General features: G+C 41.5%; 1 pseudogene; it reads left to right on the top strand.

The window, feature by feature from the left end:
* Positions 1 to 10682: 10682 nt before the first annotated feature.
* LOC120248333 lies at positions 10683 to 11127 on the top strand (annotated as a pseudogene).
* Positions 11128 to 11782: the final 655 nt, after the last annotated feature.

Below are 11782 nucleotides of genomic sequence, written 5' to 3'. Positions count from 1 at the left end.
TGTGAAGATACTATAATTTATTTTTTCATTTCACTGGTGATGGACATTTGAGTAGTTTCCATTGTTTGACTATTCTCAATAGCAGTGCTACTGAGAATCCTAAAGCAGGTCTTTGGTAAATATACGTGTGCTTTTCTGTTAGATATAGAAATAAGAGAATCGCTGGTTTATAGGGTATATGTATGTTGAGATTTCTTAAAAAAAGCAAAATAATTTCCAACACAGTTGCACCAATGTACTCCCATCACCAATATAGGGGCTGACTTACATATCTTTTTTTAAAAAAATTTTTTAATGTTTTTATTTATTTCTGAAAGAGAGAGAGAGAGAGACAGTGTGAGCAGGGGAGGGTCAGAGAGAGAGGAAGATACAGAATCCTAAGCAGGCTCCAGGCTCTGAGCTACCTGTCAGCACAGAGCCCAATGCAGGGCTCCAATCCACAAACGGTGAGATCATGACCTGAGCTGAAGTCAACCGACTGAGCCACCCAGGCGCCTCTGATTTACATATTTTTAAAATACTGTCTCAATTTACCAACTTTTTTTAAAAAAAGAAACAACCAGGGGGCCCCTGAGTGGCTCAGTCGGTTAAGTGGCCCACTTCAGCTCAGGTCACTATCTCGCGGCTCCTGAGTTTGAATCCCGTGTGTGGCTCTGTGCTGACAGCTCAGAGCCTGGAGCCTGCTTCAGATTCTGTGTCTCCTTCTCTCTCTGCCCTTCCCCTGCTCACGCTCTGTCTCTCTGTCTCTCAAAAATAAATAAACATTAAAAAGGTTTAAAAGAAACAACCAGGACATTTAATCCTGTTCTTTAACCAGTAGAGTCAATGCCAGCCATGAAATAGTAGTTGGAAATGGTCTCTATATATAATTCTCTTCTGCTATTCAAAGGAATAAGAGTCAATTCTTTCGATCTCCAAGTGGCAGGTCACAGGGCCTCTCATGCAATAGGTACTCAGGAATATTGGTTGAATCAGTGAAGTCAGAAGAGAAGAATCAAGAAGGTTATTCATTTTAGGACTCCACTGTTAACATTTATTTAAATATACAGATCAATCTAGGGGCCCCTGCGTGGCTCAGTCGGTGAAGGGTCTGGCTCTCGGTTTCAGCTCGGGTCATGATCTCATGGGATCGTGAGCTTGAGCCTCGAAACAGGCTCTGTGGTGGCAGCTCGGAGCCTGCCTGGGATTCTCTCTCTCCCTCCCTCTCTCTGCCTCTCCCCCACTCGTGCTGTCTCTGTCTCTCTCAAAATAAATAGAGAAACTTAAAAAAATTAAACACACAGATCAAACTAATAAAAAAACATACAGGAGGAAATAATTACATACACTTTTGTTTGTTTTGGTTTCCTAAAGGCCATTCATTTACGGGGAAGGAAAGCGAGGACGATGGTACAAAGGAGTTGTTGATATAGTCAGAGAGGGAGAAGATCCAAACTAAAAATGACAAATCTGATGTTCACAACACTACTGATAATGAAATCATACGGTTACAAATAATTTTGAGAAGATGACCAGTGGGTCAATGGGACTCTCTGCAGGATAGTTCTGTGACACCGTCAATTCTCTTGTCCCCTGCAGTGCCTCGGGGAAGTAGTAGATAAAATGTGATTGTACGAAGAATAAATAAATAAATGAAGAATAAAACACGACAAAACAAACACGCAGGAAACTCTCAACCATGTATTACATCTAATTAGTTCCTTCATTTAAACCACCGAAAGCGACGGTCATGGGAACGATCAGCATATTTAGAGAAAAAACAGGAGTCGCGGAGAAAATTAATGATTATATTACGAGAAAATAAAAAAACTGCCAGGGGGTGTGTTTAGGGTAAATATTTCACTTTTAACCTTTCTAGCTCTGCCATTCTCCAAATAGTTCCCTGGGCACTGACAATCAAACTAAATGGAATATTTTGATTTCTAATCATCTCTTCTGTGAGAAACTATGAACTTTTATACATCCAGGCATAGCATCTCATTTTTTAAACTTTTTTTTATAGCTTGTTATCTTTTCTGCTTATTGTTCTGAAGATCCAGATTAAGTTAGGCTAAATTATGCTAAATTCAACTAAATTGTAAAATGGTTCAATGACCAGGACATTTTGTAAAATTCTAATCTCAGGGGATAGATCTGTACTTTTTATTTTCTGAGGATAACCAATATCCAATTCTCGTTAAGGAACAGAGTCTTGCCCTAATGTTTTCAAATCAACCCCCAGGTAATCTAACGAGTTGCAGCAAATTTAGACCCTCTACATACGTTCTGACAATAAATAAGAACAAAGATGAAATACCAAGATTCCCTCTTTATCTTTAAAGCCATCATCACAGAAATGGGCATTTTTGTATCTGACTCCTAAGGACTTCTTCAGAATCTATACTCTTTACCATGGGCCTGGGGAAGGGGCGGTGTTTTTTACCCACGTCGTAAACTCAGAAGGCAACTAAAATTTTCTGGATGCCAGATATGCTGATGAGTCGTGAAATTAGCAAAATTCAGAGATGCAATTTAATGAGGGGATTCCAAATCGAACCTCTGCTCCAAGAAATACACAATTACGTTTCCTCAGAGGGAAATTACCCAGCCAATTCCTCTTTATGCAAGAATTCATGGACTAGTCAGTAGATTGACTAGACCGCTTGATTTTTCTTTTACCTTGCTGCCTTCTAACCTTGGGACATTTCCTTATTCCTTATCAGCTCCAAAGATGACGAAGGAAAAGACAAGGAAGATGCAGTTCGAATACATTTTTACATAGGCAGAATTATTGAGCTAGGTTAGGAAGGTTTATGGTATGTAGGAAAAGCAAAATGTCAACTTCAGTATAATTTTTCATATTATATATGAGTTTTAAATATTCTTCTGTTAGGGGCACCTTGGTGGCTCAGTCAGTTAAGCACCCGACTTCGGCTCAGGTCATGAACTCACGGTTCATGGGTTTGAGCCCCGCGCTGGGCTCTGTGCTGACAGCTCAGAGCCTGGAGCCTTCTTCAGATTCTGTGTCTCCCTCTCTCTCTGCCCCTCCCATGCTCATGCTCTGTCTCTCAACAATAAATAAATGTTTTTTAAAAAACTTTTTAATAAAAAGAATAAAAAATAAGTATTATTTTTTTTAATGTTTATTTATTTTTGAGAGAGAGCGAGGGAGGGGCAGAGAAAGAGGGAGACAGGAGATTCAAAGGATCTGTCAGCACAGAATCGAAAGCGGGGCTAAAATTCACAAATCATGAGATCATGACCTGAGCCCAAGTCTGATGGTTAACCATCTGAACCACCCAGGCACCCCAAGTTTTAAATATTCTCAGCAAAGCAAGCTCCTCAAAGGTATGAGAGAATAATTCAGATTTTTGGAACATTCAAACTTGGATTATTTTGTGATTGTGTTATCAGAGCCTCAAGACCAGAGAACAAATTGGTGGATAGAGGTCGGGGTTTTACTTGGAGAAACCAGTATGCTTCCAACCACCAAGTGTTTTGGGGAAAAGCTAATTCTTCTGTGCTGGGAAAGAGCTATTTCATGGCTCAGTGATCGGGATGCTGCGGTTGGGCCAATCAGGGATGAAGGTGCAAACCAGAGGTAGAAGGCACTGGAAATGATACAGAAGACATCATACAAAGAAGAAGGTAAGGAGGAAACCTGCGAGCCTTAGGCAAAACTCTGGGATCCCAGGCTTCTATTTCAGGAACCTTACACCCAGGCTCTGTATTTACTGTGAAACCTTGTGAAAGAAACTGATATCTTTAAACAACAGTTTCCTTGTCTTTCAAGTAAGGTTAATTCCTTCCATATGTAACATATCTTTTGTTATAAAGAGGAGAGTAGATATGTATAAAAGCCATTTTGAAAAAATTACTTTTAGAACGTATGAACTGAAAGAAAGTCTCCTTGGAGGATGAGATAAAAAGGTGGTTCTAGAAACTTGGTTGAATTGCTCCGACCTGAGATTTCCGTGAGACCAGGTCAGGTCTCCAGGTGAATTTGCATTTTGTAGAACTTTGACGGAGAAATGTAAATGGAACGTAGGGAGAGAAGAGGAAAGGTCTAACATGTATTGAATTATTTGCTATGCACTGGGCACATGACATTGATCATGTCGTGTAATCCCTCATCAACCCGGTGAGATGGCTACTATCTCCCGACTTTACAACAGAGGCTCAGAGGAGTGAAGGAATTTGTTCAGATGCACACAGCTAGTATGAGCATGAGGCAAGACTTGAACCAGCGTGTATGTGGCCTTACACTCGGGCTTTCCACGCCCACCAGAACATCTACAATGTCACGAGAGAGGAAAAGGAAAGCCCGAAAGATTCAGTACATGTAACTTGAAGAAGCCCACTACAAGTCCTAAGTGTCATGAAGTCTTGTGTCTTTCTTTTTAAACTTTAAAATTGGAGGCAATGCTGCAAAGTACTCCATAACTTGTTTATTTTCATAGAAAATAGTCTTTAATTATGCTCCGTTAAATAAAACTAAGACTTCAAAACAACGAGTAACATGTATTCTAAGGCTTTAGACGTCCCTTTGATATGTTGTCAGGTACCCAGTAAAAATGGTCGGCTCAAGGATTAATGCTACAAAAACTAGAGGGAAGACAAGGATATTTCCACTATTTACAGACTACAAATTTTCAACCCATGCCTAAATTTTGCCTTAGGATAGTGTTTAATAACAATTATTATCATAATTATTATTATTTAGTAAATATCACATAGAAGATCTTGGATCTGAAAATGCATCCACTAAAAGTACATTTTCTTCATTCTCTCCTACATGCAAAACCCTAAACAGCTTGGACCTGCTTGTTTTTAGGGCCAAGAAGCAATCTACATGAGAGAGAGGATTCTGGATTTTGTAGTCAAATTAATTGATTTCAAAACCCCGCTCTGCCAAGAACTAAATGGAGTCTCAGTTTCTAAGTATGAACTGAGATGCAGAACTATTGTGAAAATCAGTTACCAATCAATTACACAAAATGCCTGGTACTTGGTCAGCGATCAGTAAATTGAGACTATTTTTATTTTAATTCTGTTCTGCTGCTGTGGAGGAGAATTATACCTAATATTAATGTTCTTATAATTTTCATGCCTCTATGCAAGGGCATATTCTATAGTGTGGTCATTTGCAAGATAGCCAACAAAATCTTGGGAGAAAACGCTAGCAATAACCTCATAGTTTATCCAATCCAGCTGACACATCTGATTTTTTTAATGTAATGTTCATTTGTAATTTCAGATCATTTAAAAAGTTAAATAGATCTACTAGGCTTATAACAAAAATCAATAAGTAAATAGCAATTCCCTACTCTCTTTTCTACTCCACTCCCCAGAGGTTTTTAGCTCTTTATTCTGATGATAATGTTTCTATTTCTTTTTTTTTTTTAATTTTTATAATGTTTATGTATTTTTGAGAGAGAGACAGAGACAGAGACAGAGACAGAGTACAGGCAGAGGCAGAGAGAGAGAAGGAGACCCAAAATCTGAATCAGGCTCCAGGCTGTGAGCTGTCAGCAGAGAGCCCGACGCGGGGCTTGAACCCTTGAACTGTGAGATCGTGACCTGAGCCAAAGTCAGACGCTTAACCAAATGGGCCTGCTTTTATATTTCTAAAAAGAGTATCTTTTACATATACAGCTTTTGGTTTCTCTGTTTCAGGTATGGTTCCACTGTTTTCCAACTTCAGGTATTGCAGAGAAGTCCAAAGTTATCCTTATTTCATATCCTTCATCAGTGATCTAATCGGGTTTTTTTTTTTTATCCTATACTAATTTGGGATCGTTTCTTTATTTCTGGACTTCTGAGGTTCCAAATAGAATAAACTGATGTGGACTTTTTTCCCCATTCTTTGTGCTGGGCTCTCATGGGACTCATGCAGGTTGGAGACTCAAGGCCATCGATTCTGGGGAAGGTTCTTGTATCATTTCTTATAAAACATGGAAAAGTATTCTGGGAAGAAAATGATCACTTTCAGGAATCCTTTTTTGCCTGTTCGACCTCTCTATTTTGGAAAAAATTCATTTGTCTTTCTTGTAAACGGTTTCATTTTTTGATTCCAATATCTAGGCTATTTCCATGATGGAATGTTCCAATCTTTTAATCAAATTTCTCATTTTTAATCATATTCTTAATTTCCAAGAGCTTTTTTTTTTTAATTTTACGTAACATACAGTGCAATATTGATTTCAGGAGTAGAATTCAGTGATTCATCGCTTACATATAACACCCAGTAACCATCTAGCCCATCTCCCCCACCTCCTTCCGTCAACTCTTACTTTGTTCTCTATTTTTAAGAGATTCCTGTGGCTTGTTTGCCTCTTCTCTTATTTTTCTCTCCTTCCCATATGTTCATCTGTTTTGTTTCTTAAATTCCACATGACTGAAATCATATGGTATTTGTCCAAGAACTCACTGGTAATCCATGAAGATACAAGCTAAGTTCTTTATTCCTTCTGAATGTTTATTTATTTGTAAGAGAGAGAAAACGAGTGGGGAAAGGGCAGAGAAAGAGGGGGACACGGGATCCAAGGCAGGCTTTGTGCTGTCAGCAGCCGGTCAGAAGTGGGGGTCGAACTCACAAACCATGAGATCATGACCTGAGCCAAAGTCAGAAGCTTAACCGACTGACGCACCCAAGAGTCCCTCCGTTCTTTTATTTAAAAAAGAAAAAAGTTAATTTATTTATTTTTAGAGAAAGTGTGAGCAGGGAAGGGTCAGAGACAGAGAGAATCCCAAGCAGGCTTTGCACTGTCAGGACAGAGCCCAATGTGCTGCTCTAACTCATGAACCATGAGATCATGACCTGTCAGAAGCTCAACCAACTGAACCACCCAGGTGCCCCTGTTTGGTCTCTTTTTCTGTGTTGATCTCTTCCTCCAAAATTTGGTGATTCTTCATAGCCCATTCATATTTAAAGTTGAGATAACAAAAAGTTGATCGGAAGTTCTTCGTCCAGGGGCAGGCCTTGTCTGCCTATGGACTTCACAATTAAATAACCAGACGGCCAAACAACTTTTTCATTGAAAAGCCCCCACATGTCAGTCTGTGTAGATCTTCTCTCTAGGAAGTTCAATCCAAGCAAATAATCATTGAAACACTTTCCAGGGGAGTCTGAGGCTGCTGGTCTTTGTTCTGGTGACGGTGGAGGATTTGAGTTTCGCCTTTACTATGCGTGGACTTTCACGCAGTCCCCTTTAACGGCATCTCCAAAGTGCAGTAATGTTTTCCAGTGCTCACTGATCTCACGGGCCTTACCAGGTGCTCCTTCTACCCAAAGCAGCTGGCTTTATATGGAGAGCAGAAAGTTTCGGTTACAGTACCAGCTGGGGGAAAAACACTTTGGCAACGGTCAATATGTGGTGCTCTCTTCCTTATATTTACATGAATCTAGAAACCAATGGGTGTAAATAGGAGTTGTCCTCTGACTATTATATCCAGGGGCGCCTGGGTGGCTCAGTCGGTTAAGGTCTGACTTCAGCTCGGGTCATGATCTCACAGTTCATGAGTTCGAGTCCCACATCGGGCTCTGTGCTGACAGCTCAGAGCCTGGAGCCTGCTTTGAATTCTGTGTCTCCCTCTCTCTGTCCCACCCCCAGCTGCGCTCTCTCTCTCTCTCTCTCTGTCTCAAAACTAAATAAACATTAAAAAACTAACTATTATATCTAATAACTGGAATTACTTTTGTTCCAGTTACTACAAACTTGGGCTTGGTGGGTGAGGATATCCTAGTGGCCAAACGAAAAATCCCTGCATCAGAGAACACAGATACAGTCCCAGCAAGGGGAGCGGAGATGGATACCTGGCTATTTGGGGCTTCTTGTGCCAGGAAACCAACAACCACACAAAAGGGTCACTACGCTGGGGATTTAGTCAGTGATTTATTCTGACTACCCAGGGGAAATCTGGTTGCTGCTACACAATGAAGGCCAAAAGACCATGTTGAAACCCAAGGGCGTTCACCAGGACATAGGTTACTTGACCATACTCAAAGAGTCCTGACCCATGAAAGACTGCATCATGGCAATAAAAACCAGACATCCAAGACTCAAATCCTTTAGGGCTGTAAGTCTGGACTACCCCCAGCCTAGTGAAAATTACCTTCCAGCTGACATGCCAGACAAGGAGAAGAGCACACGTAATGTGTGGGAGAAGAAGGTAGCTATGATAATCAGCTTAGCATAACCATCTGCAGAAGTGAAACCTAAGGCAGCTCTATGTTGCATCGCTAATCCCTTTTACCACACTGTATTCTGTGAACTCTGGTGCTTCCTAGTGTTTTATAATTCAAGTGAGAAGACAAAGGAATTTTTACTATCCTGCCATGATATACCAGTTACTGGGACTTCATACACTCCTCCGTTGGGATAATGAAGATTTTATTCCAAAGAAATATGAGAGTGGATGTTGCGAATTAATAGGAGCGGACTGTTCGCGGTGACTTCTGCTTGGCACCCTCTCCAGATCTGTTTTCCACTATTTTTATGTGTTTCGTGTCCCCTGCCGCCACCCCCACCCCTCCCCCACCCACACACACAAACACAACACAACCACCACCAAAAGACGCTCTTCACCCGAAGCTAGCCTGTATGGACCACGCCAAAGGGTTCTTGTTGGGTTTGACCGAGGGGGAGCCCTGGTGGTAGACCGCAGGGATGAGAGGGGTGAGAGACAAGGTATTTGCTCCCTTGGCCCTCTCCCTGAAAGATTACCTGTAGCTAGCTACTTTCCTCAACCAAAGGTCACTCACTACTAGTCTTTTTTTTCTTTATGTTTATTTTTAAGAGAGACAGAGACAGAGCATGAGTTGGGGAGGGAGAGAGAGAGAGGAAAACACAGAATCTGAAATAAGCTCTGAGCTGTCACCACAGAGCCCGACGCAGGGCTCTCAAACTCCTGCACTGTGAGATCATGACCTGAGCCGAAGTCGGACACTCAACGAACTGGGCCGCCCAGGCGCGCCATTAAGAGCAACCAACTCTACACAACATTCTTTCCCTTTTCTCTTATACTTGAAAGGTTAAAATAATAATATTTGGATACTACTAGCCCTGTGCTCCTGCATGTAAATAAACCTTTCTTGAATTATCTTATGTCAAGCATATCATCTCTGTTTCCTGTGGAAACTAGGTCTGATTCCATATATATACACCACAATCGTTTTTACAGAAACAAGTTTAAACAAATTTCTGTTGTGGATTCTTCAGTCTCCCTCCATATACACACACATACCTGATATAAACATTCTGCGATCAGTAGCACTGAAAATATTACGCTTTGGCTATTTGCCAGTGGACATTTGTCTTAATTTTGGGAGGATACATTTTTAGATGTGAAACGGATGGATCATGCACTATGAATATTTTTAAGAATCTTAATACAGATTTCCATATTGCCCTCCAGTAAACTTCTGTCAACTTGTACTAATTTATATCAGGACTCTATGAGGCAACTTAATTCATTCAACTTTAGTTAAAGCTGGGTATTAATATTTTATAGTTTGCAAATTTATGGATGAAACAATCTCATTGTTGGCTTCATTTGCATTCCTTTTATTATCTTTTAAGTTGAACATTTTCATATGCTCATTTTCCATTTATATACCTGTTTTGTTAAACTCTCTACTCCATCCTTTGCTTTCTCGTCTCTTTGAGATTTCATCTCTTTTTTTCTCATGTCAGAATGTTTACCCCTTGTCAATATTTATCGTTGACAACAACAAGTGCAACAACAAGAAATAAGGAGTACAATTGAATTTTTTCCAGTGTGGGATTTCTGAAGGACTGAATCAGAGATATTTTTCAGAGTTATTTTTAGGGCAAATTGTATTCTCTTCTTGAAAGTACACAATGATTATCATTAACATCACCAAGAACTGCATGAATAAGTTATTAACAGAAAAAAAGAATCTCTTCGAGTAAATATCAAAACTTTATTATTTAAAATGCTTGCCTAGAAAATAAGAGTTTCTTCAAGAAATGAGACTGAAGTGGCCCAGTTTCATGGACAAACGGGATCATGAAATACTTCATGAAATGAGACTGAAGTGGCCCAGTTTCATGGACAAACGGGATCGTGAAATACGTCTTGAAAGACAAGACGCGGGGGCGCCTGGGTGGCTCAGTGGGTTAAGCGTCCGACTTCGGCTCAGGTCAGGATCTCACAGAACATGGGTTCGAGCCCCGCGTCGGGCTCTGTGCTGACAGCTAGCTCAGAGCTTGGAGCCTGCTTCAGGTTCTGTGTCTCCCTCTCTCTCTGCCCCTCCCCTGCTTGCTCTCTGTCTCTCAAAATAAAATAAAGACATAAAAATTTTTTTAAAAAATAAATAAAAGGTTTCCCTTTAAAAACAGAAAGAAAAGAAAAACAAGATGGAAGAAAAAGAATGATATCAAAGTCAGAACACCTGGCCTTCAATCCACATCAGACTTGCCCAGCACCCAGTTTCCATGACAGAGAGTTGTGGTAAGGAACAAATGACAGAGGATGCTGCTGCGGAAATGGGGGTGAGCATGCATTTCTTCACACTCAACCTCAACTCCTGCTTCCGAGCTCACTTCCTAGAGAGGCTGTTGTCACTTCCCCAGTCTCTCTTCCACTAGGGGTGCCCATGTGATATAAGTGGTTATGAACGCAGAGCTTAACAGGGGCCCTTCTTTCTCCTTCTTGTTAAGAGACAGATGCACTTCCCGACTCGGGCTGCCATGGGGAGGGACACTGTCGCCATGTCCGCCCACCTGCAAGAGATGGTCCTGAGGAACTCCTCCCGTTTCCTAATCAAAAGAACAAGCAGACGTTCGGCAACCACCCCAGTAACCTAAAGGCTCTCAACTCCTTTCATGACAATGGGCTGATTCACCTCTCCCTGTGGGTGTGATGCCTGGGGCTGACGGCAAAGGTGTCATGGTGGTCATGAAGCCGAGATCCCTCCAGGGAAAACCCACCACCTGCTACCTGTGGACCACCCTGCACAAGAACGACCCGCCCACCCTCGGGAGCATCAGGCCCAGGATCCACAAGAACAGGTACCACCCAGATCTCTGCATGGCTGCCATTCATGTGGCCAGGGCCATCCCTCCAAGCCAAAGGCCTGTGATGGTGAAGAAGATGCGGGCCAACCCCACCAAGAACTCCTGAGCACCTGCCCTCCACCTCCAAAGCAATAGAGATGCCAACCACCTGAGAGAGAGAGAGAGAGAGAGAGAGATGCAAATAGGGCAGCCATCTTGAAACCAAGACGCAGAACCCCAATACACTAGATTTGACAGAGTAGAAAAATTTTGTGTTTGTTTCTGTTTTAAAGCTGTGTTTTTGAGACGTCATTTAACCCTAGCCTGCCCAAGTCTGGAATGTCTCCCACTATCCTTTTGGTTACATGAAAATCTATACAGCTCTCTGTCATCTTTTGTGATCTGCATAGGCCATCATACCCTGACTGTTTAGAAACACTGAAATTGGATGCTCACCTACCCCAAATTCTACACCCTTACTTTTTATGCACCTTAGGACCCCAGGAGAAAGAATTTAAATTGGGTTCTCAATTGGAATTCATATAACTTGACTGATATTCTGGAACACTTCCAAAGGAAACCAAAAGAAAAGAACACACAGGGAAGTCAGGGTGGCCCAGCTGGTTAAGCGTAAGATTTGGGCTCAGGTCATGATCTCACAGTTTGTGGGTTCGAGTCCCGCGTCAGGCTCTGTGCTGACAGTTCAGGGCCTGGAGCTTGCTTCAGATTCTGTGTCTCCTTCTCTCTCTGCCCCTCCCCCGCTCACACGGTCTCTCTCGCTG

Source organism: Hyaena hyaena, unplaced genomic scaffold (genome assembly GCF_003009895.1).
Source record: "Hyaena hyaena isolate Hyena2069 unplaced genomic scaffold, ASM300989v1 scaffold_12, whole genome shotgun sequence".
Classification (NCBI taxonomy): Eukaryota; Metazoa; Chordata; class Mammalia; order Carnivora; family Hyaenidae; genus Hyaena; species Hyaena hyaena.
The sequence above is the reverse complement of the archived record's forward strand: the minus strand, read 5'-3'. Positions and strand labels throughout refer to the sequence as shown.